Here is a 20,148-nt window from a genome sequence, read left to right as displayed (position 1 = left end):
GACTCACACAACACATGCAATGATGCTGAATGCAGGAAGATCACAGGACAGTGGGTGGAAAGTCTGGTGGATCCAGTGGGGGTGGAAGCATCTCAGCGCTGGCGTGGGTCTCCACGTGGTCCTCCAGCTTCAGGGCTCTGGCATAGCTCCATGGGTCTTGTCAACAGGAAGACAAAGCAGAAAGTCTGTGTGTTTCTGACCTCCAGTGAGCTATTTATCTCCGTGGCGCTTCCCAATGAGGTCATCAAGCTGCGACCGGATTCACAGGTTAGACTCCACCCCTTTGCTAGTTGAGTGAAGATTATGTAACTGCCACATCGTGCCATCTACCAAGATCAAGTTCCTGCTCAGCGTCCCCGGGAGGTACTAGGACTTGTACCCACGTGAGAATCAACCTGGCTGCGGATGGAGGTCTTCCATTGGCCGAGCCTTTCCTGAGACCTTTGATTGGAGGCTTGTGCTTGCACCCAAGGGTGGGTTGGTTGGTGTGTTGTGTCCTTCCTGCTCAGAAGGCCCATGGGACCTGGACCTCCATGTAATGGCTGAGGGATGACTGGCTTTCTCGTGGAAGTCTCCTGGGGGCCTCTGTCCACGAGAGGGCTTTATCTCGATGCTCCTGACTTCTTCTTTCTCGCTGCCCCTCCTCTCTACCAAGCGTGATGTCTTTCTACAGGGACTGGTCTCTCCTGACCACCTATCCAAAGCACCACTAAGGATCGAGCCCAAACGGACAAACTCACTGCCATGGAGTCATGTCTGACTCAGAGGGATCCTACAGGACAGGGGAGGGCTGCCCTGGTGGGTCTCTGAGACTGTCACTCTTCACAGGAGTAGAAAGCCCCCCTCTTTCTCCAGTGGAGTGGCTGCTGGTGGTTTCAAACCTTGCAGTTTGCAGATCAACGTGTAACCGTGACACCACCAGGGCTCCTGGGCAGAACTACAAGAAAAACTAAGTACAGACGTTCCCTGAATATCTCTCTCTCTCTCTCTCTCTCTACATACACACACACACACACACACACACACACACACACACACACACACACACACACACACGCCCCTTGAGTCCTTATTAGAGAGTATGTTTCAGACCTGGTTCCCCTCAACTCCTTACCACTCCAGGATCTTTACAAAGTAAAAACAGCCAAAACAAAACAAAACAGAAGACCACTTTTTAAAATTGTGAACGAGGTGAAGGTGTACAGAGCAGATCATCAGGCTGACATCCCATAATCCATGGACATGTTGTCTCATCTCATCCGTTGCCATCTCCTCAATGCAATACCCCTTCTCCCACTTCCTCTCTGTGTTTGCGGTTTATATCCCCCCTTCCCTAACCCCTTGCACTTTATCCTTTGGTCAATGCACCTCTTTTGATCTCCAATGGCTGATTCTTCTAACACAGTCGTGGGTGCAGTTCCAGGCTCAGAGCATGACTAAGAGCCTGACCCTAGTCTTAGGGGGCGGGGGGTCCCACCAGCCTCTATCTGACAAGTCAACTAGGTCTCTTTTGTGATTTTGAGTTCAGGTCCACAGTCTTTACCCACTCTATCCAGGACCTTCTAGTGGGATCCCTTTCAGAGCAGGTGGTGGTGGTGACCGGGCACCATCTAGTTCTTTCAGTCTCAGGGTTGTGGCGACTGATGTTTGTGGGGTACATTCACCCATGGGACTAATTGCTTCTACATGTCTTCCGTTTTCATCTCTCTTCTGGAAAGGGAGGGACCCACATTTGCACCTTAGATGGCTGCTCACGAGTTTTTAAGACCCCGGTCGCTCCTCACCCAAACAGGATGTAGAACTTTGTGAACGAGGCTATGCCAGCTGACCCCGTGTCCATTTGAGATAGAATCTGGTTTTTAAAAACAAGCATGTCCTCTTCTAGAACCACAGCACCGTGACCAAACTCAGGAAACTGACATCGATGCACTACTATACGATCATCGACTCTATAGGCTTTATTCTGATCCCGACATCTGCCTTGGTAAATGACCTTCGTAGCCAAAGACAGTCCTAGACCCCACATTGCATCCACCTGGACTGTTTGTCTAGAGTCCTTTCACTTGGAACCAGCTTCTCAGTCTTGGGGGTGCATGACCTTGACCGGTTTGAAGCAGCAGGGCCACTTTTCTGTAAGCTGCCCCTCAACTGAAGTTAGCCAGGGGGACTGTCCTGCTGGTTTGATTCAGGCTGTTGTTTGGCTTGGCAGAGTCCCTGGGCGATGCAAATGGTTACCACGTTTGGCTCCTCACTGAGAGGTTGCAGGTTCAAGCCCACTCAGAGGTACCTTGGAAGAAAGACCCAAGAGACTCTTTCCCCCGTAAGAAAAAGAGCAGTTGAGGACCCTACGGAAAGAAGTTCTGCTTTGTGACCCCACAGGGCTCCGTGGGTCAGGATTGACTTGATGACGCGTGATTTTGGTTGGCGTATTTGGGCAGGCACCCTAGGTAGGTGATCCTGTGTTTAACTCAGTGCATGATAGCAGGAGGTGCAACATATGTGTTTGTTTCTTTTCTGGCGACATCAACTTGGATGACTTGCCTGAGGTCATGCCTACTGAGTATTTCTGGCTTTTCTCTCTGTAAGTACAAAGCACAACTTGGGGAGATACAGTCAGACTCGGTAAGTATTGTTCCCCCTCAGACTGGGACTTGCTGGTTTTAGAATGCTTTCTACCCCCAATCTCCCTCCTATATTTGTCAGTTGGCTTTCTACGGGAAAATATATCAGCGTGGACTCCTGACCTCTGATTTTCATCAACAGGCCATCATTCTTTACCACGGATGTTTGTTCTGCTGTGTAAGCTGTCTTGGATTTGGCAACAGGATTGGGTTGAGCTGGCTCCTATCTCCTTCATGATGTCCCCAGCATTCTCTGACTACCTCCTTCCTTTCTCGCATGGGAAGATGGTCCAGGCTTACCTTGTGCTTTCCCAGGACCGAATAACCCAGCATTCTGGTTCCTTTCGATGAGGAATGGTGCATAGAAGCCACAATCTGCTGTCTAGGGGTGCTTCTTGCTACTGAGTTAGCAGTGAGCTTGTGGGCCAAGCCGGCAGACACAGCTGGGTAGCTCAGTTTCTCCATCTGTTAAATGGGAGCCAATAGTCCCTCCCTCAGAGATAGTCCTGGGGGTTCAATGAGTCTGGTCCTGTTTCCAACAGTGCCTGGCACAGAGATAATTGCGATGGGTGTGTTTGCGAGATATTGGTTGCTGTTGAGCGGATTCAAACTCCGGGGGACCCCATGTGTGCAGAGTTAGAACAGCTCTGTTGGGCTTAGAAGGCTGTGACCTTTTGGGAACAGAGGGCTCCAGCCTGTCTTCTGAGGCACCTTCTGGGTGGCTTCCAACAATCAACCTTTGGGCTACCTGTCAAGGGCTCAACTGCTGGCTCTGCCCCAAACTCCCCATGGCTGAAACGACGCCTGTACAGTGTGTTAGATGCTGATGGGCATGAGGATGTTGCCGTGCAGTGTAGGATCTTCACTGGCGAGGTGACATCTGAGCAGAGACCCAAAGGAGGAAGGGGGGGGGGCGGCGAGCGATGCTTGTATCTCAGGGAAGCAGGCGGAAGGGACAGCCCATGCAAAGGCCCTGAGGTAGGAATATAAGTTGACAGATTCCCCAGACATGTAGGGCAGCCCCGTTTCCAGGTGGGGGGCACTGCTGTGCTTGGGCAAGCAGGGAGGGAGTGGAGCAGTGGGTGGCTCAGGAGGCCTGGGAAACACAGAGCTGTCTTGGAGGAGGTGCCCAGGCCCCGTCTGGGACTGTGTGAAGCATGCAGTTCATCTCCCCTAGACCCCTAACTCTTCCAGAGGGGCACCCACTTACTCCTCCCATTGTCCAGATAAGACATCTGGGGTGGGGGCAGCGTGAATAGGTTGGTTAGTGAGGCAGGTACAATAAGGGGCCCTGAAGTGGTCCCCCTCAACTCTGAAAGCTTTGTCCCAAGTGCCAAGGGGGCACGGCAGCTTTTCACCTCTGCGGTCTCCCTGCCCGGCTGGAAGGCCTTCGGCTTCTTGGGCCTGTTTCTCCCCTTGCTGGATGTGCTGGTCCGACCCAGTGTGCCCTCGGATGGATTTCTTTATTCTTTTTCAAACTGGGGAGAGGGAGGTGGGCAGCCTCAGACTGATCTCTGTCCTGGCTTGGCTGCTGCCGCCCCTCCCCCACGGCCCCCTTCTCCGTTTTCACCCCATCTTCCCCAGGGGCATCCAGCCAGCAGGAAGAGTCCCTGGGCAGCAATGATGAAGATGGATGAGTGATTGATGCGGGGGGCCCCCCCCTTCCCTCTGCCCTTCTGGTAGAAAATTAAAAGACCATTTGTTAAGGGGCGAAGGCCCTCAGGTGCATCTTGGGGCTGGACAATTTGTCTCCGTGAAAAGGATGCTATTATGGGAGAGGCTGGAAGCAGGCGGAGGGCGGGCCGCAGGGGCGGCTGGGGAGGGGGAGGACTCGGGAGCTCAGGGGCGCGAGCAGGCTGGGGGTGTGCAGGGGGAGACGAGACAATGGGGGAAGAATACACAGGCCGAGCCTGCCAGCCGCGGGGCTGGGCTAGGGCTGCGAGGGGGCAGGGGGCTGCTTGGGGCTTGGCGATCCCATGTGCTGGGTCTCCGAAGCCAATTCCTTCTTCATGACCCTTGTCCGGGACCAGAAGGGTGTCACCCGGAACTGCTGCCGCCCTCCATGAAGGAGGGTTTGTCAATGATCCTTTTTAAAGAGCCCGTTTCTCTTTATAGACTGTGATGCACAGAGGGGGGGGGGGCAGTCCCCCAGAGCGTGGTCCCTCTGCCTGCCCTCTTGGGGGTCATTAAGTGATTAGAAAGAAGCCCTCCTGACCACCCCCACCCCCCAAGCTGCCATTCAGAAGAGGGCCTGCATTTATCACCGAGCGCTATTATTTATTGTTTTTTAAAAGGTTGTACCCGACTCCTCCCCGCCTGCCGGCTCCCTGTGTGTGTGAACATACTTGCTTCTGGGGCTGTCGCCTCCAGAAGTCCATAGGAGCGCTCTCTTGTACCCCCAGCAGCGGCCCTGACCCCACCCCTCATCCTCCCCATGCACCCCAACAACATCCTGGTCTCCCCCTCTCCCTCTCCCTGTCTGAGGCCCTTTGCCAGCCCAGGAGCCCCACCCCCTCGGCCTCACCTTCCTGCCGTCTCGGGGTACAAAGACAACCATGCAGGTTGGCCGTGGCCTCTTGTCAACCTCTCCATCTTTCTCCCCCAGACGGCAGTTTTTGTAGGCAGAGCTGTGACTTCTTCCATGGGTCCTCAGCACCCAGCCGGGGCCAGCCACACCGCAGCCCCCCAATGCAAGCATGCACCTTGGAAACATTTGCAAAAGCCTCCAACTCTAGCTTTGCCCCAACGGGGTCAAGTTTCAGAGAGGACTCCGTGGGCCCAGACCAATGGACTCAAGGTCTTGGGGGAGAGTGGGGGGCATGGGGCGATCATGTCTTTTTAAAGTTCCCCAAGAGGTGTTGAAGCTGTGGCCAGCTGGACCCACCACCTCGGTCAGCTCAGAGCCCAGAGCCGCTTGTCCCAGGTACACTGGCTAATCCAGGGCTAGTGAGTTGTTCTCTCCTGGTCTTTGTAACCTGTAACCTGGCCTTGGCTGAATAGCTGGTTTCAGGAGCCTCTAGTGTCCACCTTACAGGCTCTGGTCATCGCCGTGCTCGGTACTCAGCACTGCATAGAGTAGGCATCCATGTGGTTGAGTGAAGGAGCCAATCTTGAGAGAAAGAGCGGACCAAGTCCCCCGGACAACATGTACTAGGGACCTTGAGCTCTTTCACCGCTGCCCTTGGGCAGTTCAGAGGCTAGTCCACGGGTGTTCTTTGTGAGATGAGAGGAGATGTCCAGATACAGCCTGGCCTTTGTTAGTCCCCACCTGGCCTCCCTCACCTCATCCTCTCTCCTGCCTCTCCCTTTTTGGCCTGTCCCCACCACCATTCATGCCTCTTGGCCTTGACTCTATCCACCTCCCCCGTCCCGCCCCCCCAACCCCATGCCCTGTCTGCAGCTCTCAGCCACTGTCCAGGAAAAAGCCTTCCATGGGGGTCCTTGCCACGACACTTAATTAAAAAAATCATTTTATTGGGAGCTTGTACAACTCTTATCACGATCCATCCATTGTGTCAAATACATTTGTACATCTGTTGTCTTCATCATTCTCAAAACATTTGCTTTCTACTTGAGCCCTTGGTATCATGGGCTCATCTACCCCTTCCCCGTCCCCCCCTCCTTCATGAATCCTCGATAATTTATAAATTATTATTATTTTGTCATGTTTTACACAGTCTGACGTCTCCCTTCACCCATTTTTCTGTTGTCCGTTCCCTAGGGAGGAGGTTATATATACAGATCCTTGTAATCAGTTTCCCCTTTCAACCCTACCTTCCCTCCACCCTCCCAGTATCGCCCCTCTTACCACTGGTCCTGAAGGGATAATTTGTCCTGGATTCCCTGTGTTTCCGGTTCCTATCTGTACCAGTGTACATCCTTGGGTCTAGCCAGATTTATAAGGTAGAATTGGGATCATGATAGTGGCGGGGGTGGGTGGGAGCATTTAAGAACTAGAGGAAAGTTGTGTGTTTCATCATTGCTTCACTGCACCCTGACTGGCTCATCTCCACCCTAAGATCCTTCAGTAAGGGGATGTCCAGCTGCCTACAGATGGGCTTTGGGTCCCCAATCTGTACTCCCCCTCATCCACAATGATATGATTTTTTGTTTTCCAGGACACTTTTCATGGGTGAGCAAAGAGGGGCTGGGTTCAAATCTCAGAGGAGTCATCAGTGGGCCTTGTGTAGTTTAAAGAAGCATATTCTGTATTATAATGAAAGTTATTCTCCATTGTGAATTATCCCTATCCCCCAACCGAACCCACTGCCCTGGGTTCCGATGGCTAAGCCCAAACCGAAACTAATCTCAGTGCCCTGGAGTCGATGCTGACTCATGGTGAACTTATCAGGCAAAGTAGAACTGGCCCTGTGGGTTTCTGAGACTGTGACTGTTTATGGGAGCCGACAGTGGTATTAGCTGCTCTGTTTGTCACTGCCATGCCCCCTCACTGCCTTCCAGTTGATGTCAACTCATAGCAATCCTGTAGGACAGCACTTCTCAACCGGTGGGTCGAGATCCCTTTGGGGGTCGAACGACCTTTTCACAGGGGTCGCCCGATTCATCACAGTAGCAAAATGACAGTGATGAAGTAGCAACGAAAATAATTTCATGGTGTGGGGGGGTCACAACCACATGAGGAACTAACTATATGAAAGGGTCGCGGCATTAGGAAGGTGGAGGACCACTGCTGCAGGACACTGTGGGCCAGCTCCTGTGAGTTTACGGGCCTGTAACTGTTGATGAGCATAGAAAGCCCCCCCTTTCTTCTAAGGAGCGGCTGGTAGTTTCGAACTGCCAACCTTAAGGATCGCAGCCCAGTGTGTAACCACTGTGCCACCGGGACCCTTTATATCAAGTCTCCTAGAAATTGCCCATCTTGATGAGAACAGAGCTCCATCTGTTCCCCGGGGAGTGGCTGGTGGGTTGGAACTATTAACCTTTTGGTTGGCAGCCCAGTGCCTAATCTCTGTCCTATCTTGTCCGGGAGGGTCGCCGTGAGTCGGCATGGACCAGTGGCAGTGAGTGTCTCCCGCACAGCCACTCCCCGTCTGTCTGCCACTCGGTGGATGGAGGCTTGTGTGTTGCTCTGAAGCCGTGCAGGTCTCAGCGAAGCTGCTAGACTAAGTCCGACTAGGAAGAAAGGCCTGGGAATCGACTTCCGAAAACCAGCCAGGGAGCACCCCGGGGCTCCTCCGAGTCTGGTCTGCCGCCGAGCTGAGCCAAATCTGTGAATCGTGCTGCCTGTTGATTCCCGGTGAAATGTTACAGACTGGTCGAAGCTGCCCCCACGGCCCCCACAGACGGGAGACCATGGTCAGGCTGTCAGCCCTTCATCTCACCAAGGTTGAAGATGCAAAAAGGGAAAAGATGAAAGGAAAAAAAAATCCTCCGCGGTGTCCTATTATCATAATATTATAAGAAAAAGGACGTTTTAGTGCCAAAAAAAAAAAAAAAAAGGGATGGAAGGACATCACCTTTGCAGTGGACGCGGTTAACTTTGCGGAAGGCTTCTGTCTGTTTCCTAGATGAATGGGTCTGCTCCGTGGGCCTGGCTCTGACCAGGACGCCCGGGTGGGGAGGAGGCGTGCAGCTCTCGCCCAGTCCCGGTCCTCAGAGACTTTTTAACCAACTCATATATCAGCCCTACAACTGCACAGAGAGCACTCAGGGTCTACCCTTCTCCAGAGGGACTCCCCCCCAAGCCTGAGATCACTCAGGCACCAGAGCATGGGTCCCCCCCACCCTCAGGCAGTCCCTGGGCTTGCCTTTGTACCCCCACACTCATGGCCAGTGAGTTGATTTCCACTTATAATGACCCTACAGGACAGACTAGAATGGCCCCTGCGGATTTCTGACACTGTAACTCTTTTTATTTTTTCTTAAATTGATCAGGATTAATACATATATTATATCATTCTGTAGTTCAATCATGTCCAGGAGAATGATATGTTTGCTACCGCAATCCGTTTCCCCTTGCGGAGCAGAAAGCCTCATCTTTCTCCCTCAGAGCGGCTGGTGGATTTGAACTGCTGCTCTTGTAGCCATCAGCCCTATGCATAGCCCATGACATCACAGGGCTCCTCCCCCTCGTACTACAGATATACAAAATGACAGCTAGCAGTTATTGAGCGCTCATATATGCAAGCACTGTTCCCAGACCTTGACACATATTCACCCATGTAACCATGATCATACGGTAACAACGGCAAGTACTGACATGTACTACTATGAAAGATGATATATAGTTGTAATAATATGTAATGTGATATGGATTATGTATGATAAATGTATGATATTGTGTAATATAATGCACTAATGTAATAACGCAACATTGTGTAATACAATGCATACTATAAAGTCTAATGATAGTAGATAACTCAAATTCACTGCCATCGAGTCGACACCGACTCGCAGTGACCCTTTAGGATGGGAGAACTGCTCCTGTGGGTTTCTTTGATTGGGATTCTCTGTGGGAAGAGAAAGCTTCATCTTCCTCTAGCAGAGCGGCTGGTGGATTTGAACTGATGACTTGGTGGCTAGCAGCCCAACTGGTAGAGCCTACGCCATGAAGGCTCCATACTATATGCAGGTAATGGAACTAACTCTGTAGGACAGAGAGGTTATGATAAGAACAGAACCTTTGACTTTGGTTCACCATCCTGGGTTTGGCTTCAGACACTCGAAGCACCAAACTGAGGACATAATAGGCGTTCAAGACACAGCGTCTCAACCACTTCACTCAGAAGGCGTTACTGGAGAATCCCCAGCTCCGTTTGGCCAATGCCTTTCCTCTTAAACTTATTCTGGAATGAAGGCGAAAAGGAGCAGGTTCTGAATCCCACCCAACCCAGCAACTCCCCTACCCCACTATCAGATGCAGATGACTTTGAACTAGGGTCAGGTTTAGGGTGGGCACCAGGGCCATCCCTGTCCCTAAGAAAGCCAAATGGGACGGACAGACAGGCAGCCAGTGAGAGCCCAGGGCTAAGAGTTTTGGGATAAGGATTCAGGATTGGGTGGGCTAGTCCTCAACTCTACTCCCGTAAAGTTAGTCTTGGAAACCCACAGAGGCAGTTCTACCATGACCTATAGGGTCACTGTGACTTGGAATCGGCTGGAGGGCGGTGAGATTGGACTGTTGTTTTTTTTTCAATTGGGAACGAATCCATCTATCATTCCACAGTTCAATCACCTCCCGCAGAATTGTACCTTTGCTGCCTCAATTAGTTTCCAAACATTGCTCTCCTACATGCATGAACTCTTTGACATCATCTCCCCCTCACCCCGCCCTTCGCTTACCTTCACACCCACTCCTGGTCTCTGCCACAAGGGGGCTGCCACTTGCACACGGTGTTTCTGGGCACCTGTGTGGGCCGGGTTCAGCCAATAGGAAGCTGTGGCGGGGGACCAGAGGGCGGGAGGAAGGGAGGGGCCAGAGTATTTCTTCCTTCATCTCCTCTCTGTCTTGGGCATTCCCTCTGGGGCTCCAGCTCTGTTTGAAGAGCTCCCAGTTGAGGTTCTGGTTTCTGCTGAGGAGCCCACCCCCTCCCCCCACCAGGGCCTGGACGCCAGGTACCCCCTCCTTCCATGGTCTCTCCCATGAGAGCAGAGACACTTGCTGCTGCTCATCTCTGGGGGTGCGGGGGGGGTGTCTTTCTGTCCCCCACTGGACTCTCGTTGGAATAACCCATTTCCTGAGCTGTAAAGACTTGAAGTGGCTCCTGAGACCCATAGGTGCTCAGGGCGCCTGCAGAAATGTCCCCAAGGAATAGACAGCTGGGCTGAGATGTTTATGTCAACATCTCCTGCCCGACTCTTTCGCCGACACTACTTAACGATCCTCTCAAACTAGGTGTCCCGTCTTTGGCACTCTGGACACTTCCTGTTGAGGTGACGCTGGCTTGTAGCGACCTTATGGAGAACGGGGCAAAATGACACCCAGTCCTGCACCTACCTCTTTGCAGGAGGTGCAGTGAGGGAGCCCATTGTGACAGTGATGGTGTCAATCCATCTTGTCACAGGTCTCCCTTCCGTAGGACATCCTTCTTCAGCGATGAGGCTTCCTGGTGGACACCACGTGATAGGCATGGCCCTGGGTACCATAGGATGTGTGTGGGGCAGCATCCCTGGCCACCCACCCACTAGATACTAGTAACGTTCACATGTGTGACCGACCATAGTGTCTCCAGACACGACCCAGTGGACAAATGAACCCAGCGGACAAGCATTTGGGGGGAGTTTTTGAACATATTAACAGCTCAAGTTTGCTCTGAATGGATCCTATCAGGATATCTTGGGAGGATGCCCAGGCCCTGGGCACCTGCAGAGGTCTCTAGATGCATCTGACCCACGGGTCTGGGTTGAGAGTCAATGGGCAAACCCCAATCCCTGCCATGCTTACCGTGATTCTTCCCATGTTCAAGAGGGAAACTGAGGCTCAGACAGCCCAGCTGTTGCGACGAAGGCTTCACACCAAGTGGCAGAAGCGATGCCCAGGCCCAGGTATTGCTGATGTCTCTGTGTGCGGCTTGGCCAAGAGCGGCGCCAAAGGAAATGTTCGCCTCCACCCCTCTCCTCACCCGTATAATCGTGCCCCCAAACAAAACAGCAAGCCGGGCTTTGTAAGTGTTGCCAGCACCTTCTTAATCTGATGATGGGGGCCTGAGGGGTGCTTTCTCTCCCCTAGCTCCGGCTCCATCTCCCCAAACCCATTTTGTGCTCGGGAACAGCATCTGTGTCCCGCTTCCTCTCCTGGGACCCCCGGAGAGTGCCAACGGTCTGGGGGAGCTGCCAGCCTGCACAGCTGTGCTGCTGTCCTCAAGGTGCCGGGACAGCCCAGGTTCCCATCCTCCCCAGGACCTGCCATCAGCCAGATGATGCTTCCAGGAGAGGCTTCTGCCTCAGCTGGCTCCCCGTGAGCCTGCGCAGATGCACAGTTCCTTTTGTTGTGACTCTTGTTGTTGTGGGGTGCTGTCCAGTCAGTCCTGACTCACAGTGGCCTCATGTCCAGCAGCACGAGACCCTGCCCAGTCCTGTGCCATCCCCCCCTTGTTCTTCTACCCGAGCCTGTTGTTGCAGCTGCCTTGTCTGTCCATCTCGCTGAGGGCCTTCCTCTTTGTCACTGCCACCCCAAACCCCCCCGCCCACTTTACCAGACCTGATGTCCTTCTCCAGGGACTGGTCTCTCTTGGCAACATGCCATCTACTGTGGACATGTTTTCAGGAGAGACCAGTCCCTGGAGGCTCGCCATCCTTGCCTCTAAGGAGCCTGCTGGCCGTACTTCTTCCCAGACCGATTTGTCTGTTCCCTTGGCAGTCCACGGCACTTTGGTGGCTTCGGTGAAGTGACAGGGTGACTGTTTCCACGCCAGTGCCCGTTCTGTGGCGACTCGACGTGTTGCTGCGATGCTGGAAGCCACCACCACCGGTATTTCAGATAGCAGCAGGGTCCCAGGTGGTGGGCAGGTCTCAGGGAAGACCACGGAGACAGGCCTGGAGTTCACCTTCTGAACGTCGGTCAATGAAAAACGCCTGGATCCCAGAGGCATGCGATGAATTGGGGTCAATTCTACGGCAGCTCCCATCAGCCTCATCGACACCTGCCATCTTGACCCCCCCTGTGCGGTGACTAAGGACCACAAGTGGGCGGCTTTAGCAGACCAAGGAGTTCTCTCACTGTTGGAGGGGGCTCAAAGTCTGAATTCTGGGCACTAGCTACGGAGAATGGCTTTCTCTCTCTGTCATTGGGCAGGAAGGAAGGTCTTTGTCTCCCTTCAGCATCCGTGGGCCTGGCGCCCCTCGGAGAGCTCCACGCATCTTGGCATCCGTCTTCAAGGAGCTTCTTAGTGCAGGGATCCTGAGTTCGAGCACGCCCTCTGCCCCTGCCTCTTCTTTCTTGGTGGAATCCAGATCTCTCCGTCTCTGCTCACTTCTCTCTCCCCTGATCTCTGGTAAGCGAAAAGGTGAGGGCCAGCCGCATGCCAGGGAAATGCGTGAGATCAGGGCTGCATCCCATCCTAACCCTGCTAACCTCAAGGTCAGCAGTTTGAGACCACCAGCGGCTCCAAGGGAGAAAGGGCTTTCTATAAAGAGGTTCTGTCTCGGGAACTTGCAGGGACAGTTGGACCCTGTCCTACAGGGTCGCTGTGAGTTGGAATCTGAGTTAGAGTTATTGAATGGCTTGTTACATAATGCCAAAATGACGTCATTCGTTAATTGCCAAACCACCGTGAATCATAGCCCAGGCAAGCGGATGCATATTTCTGTTGAGGGTCAAGTTCGGGGAGACGGGATTCAACTCACAACACCACTGCTTCCCTGTAGGAAGCATTTTGATTTTCTTAGAGCAGAGGTGCTCTGGCCCACTTACTAAAATTGGCCACGAAAGTTCGTTTGGGCCCATGAGGCTGCTCACCATTTCTAACTCTTTCTGGGTCGTTTTAGATTGAGAGTTGTTGAATGGTGGTTCCCCTTTTTCTTGTAAATAAAGTTTTATTGATATGCAGTCACACATTTTGTTCACTAGTTACTATGCTTAAACTGACTGCCATCAAGTCGGTGCTGACTCAGAGCAACCCTACAGGCCAGGGTAGAGCTGCCCCTGTGGGTTTCTGATTCTCTGGCTCGTTACAGGACTAGGAAGCCTCACCTTTCTCCTGCCAAGCGGCTGGTGGTTTCCAACTGCTGACCTTGCAGTTAGCAGCCCAACAGCTAACTCATTAGGCCACCGGGGCTCCTCTGTCATCTCCCAGTAGATGCTAAACTCCCTGAGGACAGGGACTGTGTCCGTGTAGAAAGGTCACTGCCAGATCTTCAGGACCTGCATCCTGCCTGTCCTCAAGAACTGATTTCGAAGGAATGCGGATTTGGTGTACATTGTTCAGAAGACGTAGAGAAAGCATCTAAAATGTGGGGATCCCTGCTGGCGTATAGTAAGTGGGCTCCCCTGGGTTCACAGTGGCTGTTTTTTCCAAAGTGGATCGCCAGGCCTTTCTTCCAAGGTGTTTTTGGGTGGACTTGAACCAACAACCTTTTGACAACATGTGACCGGCTTGCCTGGATGGACCACCCTCAGCCACAGGAGCTGTCAATGTCATGGACTGCGGTGCCTCTTGGAGAACCTTCCTTCTCCTCTCTGTTCCCCCTCAAGAAGGAGAAGGCGAGGAGGTCCCACTTCCTAGGGGCATGGCAAGGAGGGGGCTCCCACCCCTGATTCCTCCTTGCCTCTCTCCCTTCTCTTCCTGTCAGGCGCCTTGCTCATCTCCTGTCCTAATTGAGATGGCAAATTCCAGGGACGGGGCTTGCAGCCAACTCTGCCAGCTTCCCCTGCCAGCAGTGGGAAGAAGCAAACAAAACCCCCAGCCACGTGCCGCGCAAACCCTCTCCATCCAGCAGGAAAAGGCCTCGTGGCTGGCCATGCCGTCCACCCCGTGGTGGAAGCCCAGGCTGGCCCAGGGCACACATCCCAGACTCCCGTCTACCCCCAGCCAAGAAGCACCTGATATCTCTCCGCTGCTCCTACTGCTGCTGCGGCACCAAGGAAGGGGGCAGGTTTCTGCTAGATGGAGATCAGGTGGCTCCTAAGGCAATTAGACCCCCCTGAGCAGGCGGTGGGCACTGGTGTGTGGGAGCGCCTGCTCCGCTCATCCCTGCTTTTATTTGTTTGCTTTGGACTGGAAAGGCTCCTGCAGAACTGAGCCCTTGCTTCTGTGACTCCCCCCACCCCGCCCCTGGCCCCTGGCCCCCAAGCTGGGAAAGACCCGGCACCAGAGAGCCCCTCTGGGAACTTGGGGCAGCCCTTCCACCCAGGCAGCTAATCTGTAAAATGGGGGATGAAATCCTGGCCCTCTGCTTGTCATGAACACATTCCGCAGTGGTTGGAGGGTGGGGTGGGGCAGCACTTACACCACAAGGAGGGCCTTGGGTGGTGCAAATACCTGGATATGAACCCCAAGGTCAGAGGTGTGAGTCCACCTAGAGACCCCTCAGAAGAAAGGTCTGGCCATCTACTTCTGAAAAACCAGCCACAGAAACCCCTGTGGGGTACCGTTCTGCTCTGGTCAGAACCAGCTCCTTGGCCGCTTGCCACCAGAAGCTAGCTTACTTGTCTTTGGCTGGGAAAGAACAGCCACTGAAAACCCCAGGGCGCCTAGTTCTACCCTTCTCTCCCTACTTCAATCCATTTATGTATCTATCCTTCTATCTCTCTATCTACTCCTATTTATTCTGTTATGATTCATCCATTATCCATCCATCCATCCACCTGTTTAACCATCCATCCACTCACTTATCCATCCATCCATCCATCCATCCATCCATCCATCCATCCATCCATCCATCCATTTATCCATCAATCCAGCCATTGATCCATCCATCCATCTATCCATGCATCAATTAACACAACACACTAATCTACTTATTAATTCATTTACTTCCCCTTTAAAGGACTTTTCATCAAGCGACCCCAGTGGGATACAAGGTCAAGCTTTCCATACAGAATCCCACAGGTCCAGATGCCCGTCTTCTCATCCCTGACACCTAGAACTCAGCCCTGGGTCCTGGGTTAAGCCGATGAATGCTCTTTCCTGGTGCGATAACGGGGTGGAGTTCCTCCTGGGTCAGCAGTGTCTAGTGGTGACATCGCTGTAGCAGCCTCTGGAGGCGAGACTAGCCCTTGTTGTCACCCACACCGGACGATACGTCTGTGATGCTCCCTGGTCCCAGCCTTCCTTGCGACAACCCATATCCCGAGCCCGGTTCCACAAACCTTCCTGGGGATATCTGAGGGTTACTCAATAGCTGTCCAATAATTTGCTTTCTGATTAAGCTAGTCAGAATTCGTTTCTCTTGCTTCTCACACAGACCCTGACCTAGCCACCCAGTTAGTCATTCCGTCCATTCAATTATTTAAATCATCCGCGGTACCCATCATCTATCCATCCAATCAATGCCTCCCGGCTACCCATTCATTCACTCATTTCTTCAACATTCCATCCGACAGCCTCGGGAGAGTTCAAAGAGGAGCCCAGCAGCGGCACCTGGTAGGTGATCAGTGGACATTTGTCCCCGGCATTCACACGAGGGTCCTAAAGCTCCTGTGGAACGCAGAGCATTCCCGGGGCATTCTGGTGGGGCCGAGCGCCTCCTCCACTTGCCGTAGCATGGGGGTGAGTAGGAGGCAAGGAGAAGCCCATATAAATCACAGCACTTCCCCTCTCCTTTACCAGGCTGCCTTCTCTGATGCAAATCCAGGTCATTGACTAACTGCCAACTCCTGCTTCCTCCCCTATCACTCTGAGTCTCACTCCTCAGTAGCCTAAATGGCATCCCCCCTCTCTTGTGCAGAGGAGCCCCAGTGGCAGAGTAGGTTATGCACTGGGCTGGGCTTCACAAGGTCAGTAGTTCAAAGCCACCAGCCACTCCAGGGCTTTCTACTCCCATAAAGAGTTACAGTATTGGAAACTACCCTGTGAGTTGGCTTTGGCTTGATGCCAGTGAGTTTTTGGTTTGGTTCTTCCTTGAGTGGAGGTCTTGGACGACTGGCCAAAGAGCTGGAGGCTGAAGCCCACCGTGCAAGACAAACCTGGAGATCTGTGTTCAAAACACCCTAGACAAACCTGGAGATCTATGTTCAAAACACCCTCGGTTGCTGAGTTGGTTCCGATTCCCGAGGGCCTCCTGTGCTCTGGGGCAGAAATGCCCACTCTCTGGGGCATTCTGGGCCGCCCTCTGACAAGAGCAGTCACCACGCTGTTCTTACCAGGTGCCTCTGGATGAATTTGAATGCCCGACCGAGTGCGTCAGCAGCTGCATGTGTTAACTCTGTGCACACCCAGGAGCTTGCTAGTCTCAAGGCCCCAAGTGTAAAAGCCAGCCCACACCAGGTACTAGGATGAAGGTGCTATTATTAATTTGCTTCATTTCTCCAAGGAAGAAGCGGAGGCTCAGAGAGGCTGAGGAACTTGCCCCAAGCGGCACAGCTGGCACGTGGCCATGGCAAGACCCAAACCCTGCACACACACCATCCTTAGGCTAGACAAACTCACTGTCACTGTCACCAATTTCCACTGTAGCACAGGGCAGCACAGCCCCTGGGGGTTTCCAAGACTGTGACTCCTCTCGGGAGTGGAAAGCCTCATCCTTCCCCGTGGGCCCCCTGCCCTAGGGCTCCAATTGGGTTTTCCCTGCAATGGTCTGATCCGGAGACTTAGGCGTTTGAGATGCACGAAAACCTGCCAAGCCCCGAACAACCTAGCCTGGGCGCTGTCCCTCACGAGTTCCCATCTGTCCTCTGCCGCTCTGTGGGCATCTAGCACTTCCTTTTGCTGGGTCTCTTTTCTGCCTCGACTGCTCCTTTCGGTTCACCCTCACCTGCCGGAGCCCCTGGAACATCCAGAGCAGGGTGCCCAGCAAGGTGAACGCCTGGTCACCGTCACTCAGCCCTCCCTCTTTGTCTCTCTCCCCTTGGGACAAGTGTCTCATTCCCCAGGGTGTCAAGGGGAAAATTAATCACCCGGGGGAGATCAGTCAGCCTGCTGAGCTGGCAAGGAAAAGACAAAGAGAAATAGGGTGTCTCCCGGATTGGTTGGGTCCCCCATTAAGGGCTGGAGAAATGCTGGCGTGGCGATTACAAATGGGTAACATCCTTGCCTTCGAGCGAGAAGGTGTTTGTCTCCTTCCGCGTTTCTCCGGGTCAAATCCCCACGCCCAGCCTTCAGCGGGCGTCTGCTTGCTCTCATGCAGGCAGTGGTTCACTTGCAAAGTCTTTAAGGGGCTGAACCACAGGCAACTAGGAAACCGACAGGACACCACGGTGGGGGAGGAGGGGCACCATGCCCTCAGAGGAGCTGGCGTGACTGCAGGCGGGTGGCTCTCTTTCTCTGCATTCTCAGGTTCCCTTTTGCATGATGGGGTTACGCTTAAGTCACTTCCTGAGCCAGTTTTGGATCCGTGGGTCTCAGCCAACAGGAGGTCACGTCAGGGACTGGAGGAAGTGGGAATTGGAGGATCACTCTCCCTGGCCCCCACCCTGCAACCTCTGCCTGGAATCCAGGTGACATATTGGGTGATACGTTGGACTGGTAAGCACAAGGTTGGTGGTTCAAGCCCACCAGCTGGTCCCTGGTAGAGAGAGAGCGCCTTGGAAACACACAGGGGGCAGTTCTGCCTTGTCCTGCAGGGTCACTATGAGTTGGAATCGACTCGATGGCCATGGCAGGCCACTGGTAGGTTTCCAGTTTTTGGAAACCATCTCTGCCTGTGACATTTCTTGGCAGCTGTGTCTCCCCTACCCCCCCTACCCCCGAGGACCCATCTGGGGTTCCAGCAGGCTCTGAGCATTGTGAACATTACTTCTCCCTCTGACTTTCCAGCCTAGTGACTGAGGTGCGAGAACTGGCTTGTTGTTAGCTCCTCATTGTGTGCACAACTGATTCCTTGCCTCAATGTCCCCCCGTTTCAATCCTCAGAGCGGTGTCTGGTTCCCTAACTGGATCCGGATGGACACACCACCTTGTCTGTCCGTGTGTCATCCTGGGACGGCTATTGAGTTATGGTGGGGCTGGAAGTGATGTCACCTCTATTTCAAACACAGCAGGGTCACCCCTGGTGGACGGCTTTCTGTGGCAAGGCAAGACTAAGACAGGCTAGGAAGAAGGCCCTGACAAGCTACTTCTGAAATTATATATGTAATATATTAATTACATATATAATATATTATTCACATAATACATACACATGATCTATACATTATATATAAATATATTATATACACTACATATACATAAATATATATACACCAGTGTAAACCATATGAACATCAGCAGAACATTGTCTGACACACAAAAAAACCCAAACCAAGCTCACAGTCATTGAGTCCTTTCTAAATGATCCTCTGGGACCAGGTGGGACTGCCTCTGTAGGTTTCTTTGACAGTAAGCAGAAAGCGTATCTTGCTCCCTTGGAGTAGCTGGTGGTTTTGAACCACTGACCTTGTGGTTAGCAGCCCCACATGTAACCCTCAGGGTTCGTTTGACACAGGGCCGACGATGAGCTCCTCGGGTTGAAAAGCACTCAAAATATGACTGAGGAAGAGCTGCCCCCTCAAAGCACCGGACTCTCATTGGCTGACGTGGTACTGCTCGAAATGAGAGGAAACGGAGGCCACTGTCCATCGGGAACCAGGGTGTGGAACATACAAAACTAGAAGAGGCTGTTTGGAGATTGAATGAGTTAGTAGTCTTGAATGAACGACGGGCCTGCTACCAAGGAAGTGCCATCTATAGGTGTCCTGTCATTGCTACCAGCAGGTCTTTCTCCCTAATCCTGTTGCCCATTCTCCCTTTGCCTCTCAGGGGTGAGATGTCAAAGCACCCTTGCCCCTGGCTCTCACGGAGTTCATCTCCGATGTCCTTTTCTGCTCCATCTCAATCCAGTTGGGGAAACCATTTCTGAAACTAGAAGAGGTCAGGCCAGCTATGAACACAGTCTCCGGTGTTTCGGTCCAATATGGCAATCACTGTCTTGGAAGCAGTATGGCCAGAACGCTCCTTAGAAGCAAGGAGCGCGAGTCTTCATCTCATGTACTTTGGACCTGCGATCAGGAGACACCAGCCCCTGGAGAAGGGCCTCCTGGTCAGTGAAGCAGAGGGGCAGGGAAGGAGAGGAAGGCCCTCAATGCCATGGATGGACACCGTGGCTGCGTCAGGGGCTCAAACGGCACCGATCAGGAGGCTGGCACAGACTGGGTGGTGACTGGTTTTTACACAGGGTCTACTCAACAGCACCGAACAGCAACGGCCTCCTGTGACGCTGATTGTAGATGAATTAAAATGAAGTCAAAAGAAACATTCAGCCCCAAATCACCCTTAGACCAATGTAGGATTCACCGATTTCTCCCTGTTCCACTCTTTCCTTGTCCAACTCTTCACAGCTATGACCATCATGAAAAGTGTCTGCTCTCAATTTTGTCAACGGATGATGTTTTCTGTCAGGAATGAACACCCAGATAGGAGATTAGAGGACACCAACTCTGATGGCTCAGGTTATGGGTCAGCTTGGCTGGACCATGATCCTCATGGGGTTGGCAGTATAGAATGCTGTCATGTGACAGTTACCTGGTGATGGGAATTGGCAGTATGCGATGATGTAATCATCCTCTATTTTTGTGTAACTGGTGATGGGAGTTGGCAGTATGCGATGATGTAACCATCCTCCATTTTTGTGAGCTTTTGTGGTCATCCTCCATTTTTGCATAATGGCCTGGTCTTTGGCAACTAATCTCGTTGATAGGGGAGGCGTGGGCATATTCAATAGCTATAGACAGCCAGTGGCTACCATATTGGACAAGCTTAACTTAGGACGTTTTCAGCGTGGCAGATATTTATTGACTAGTGCTTGTCTTGGGCAGGGTTTCTCATGCCTGACACTGCTGACACGGGCTCCATGATTTGTTCTTGTTGGGGGCCATTCCAACAAGACAGGTTGACAATATCTCTGGCCTTTTCCCCACTGGATGCCACTTATA

The sequence above is a fragment of the Tenrec ecaudatus genome, chromosome 16, assembly GCF_050624435.1.
Source record: "Tenrec ecaudatus isolate mTenEca1 chromosome 16, mTenEca1.hap1, whole genome shotgun sequence".
Lineage (NCBI taxonomy): Eukaryota > Metazoa > Chordata > Mammalia > Afrosoricida > Tenrecidae > Tenrec > Tenrec ecaudatus.
This window is presented reverse-complemented; position numbering follows the sequence as displayed.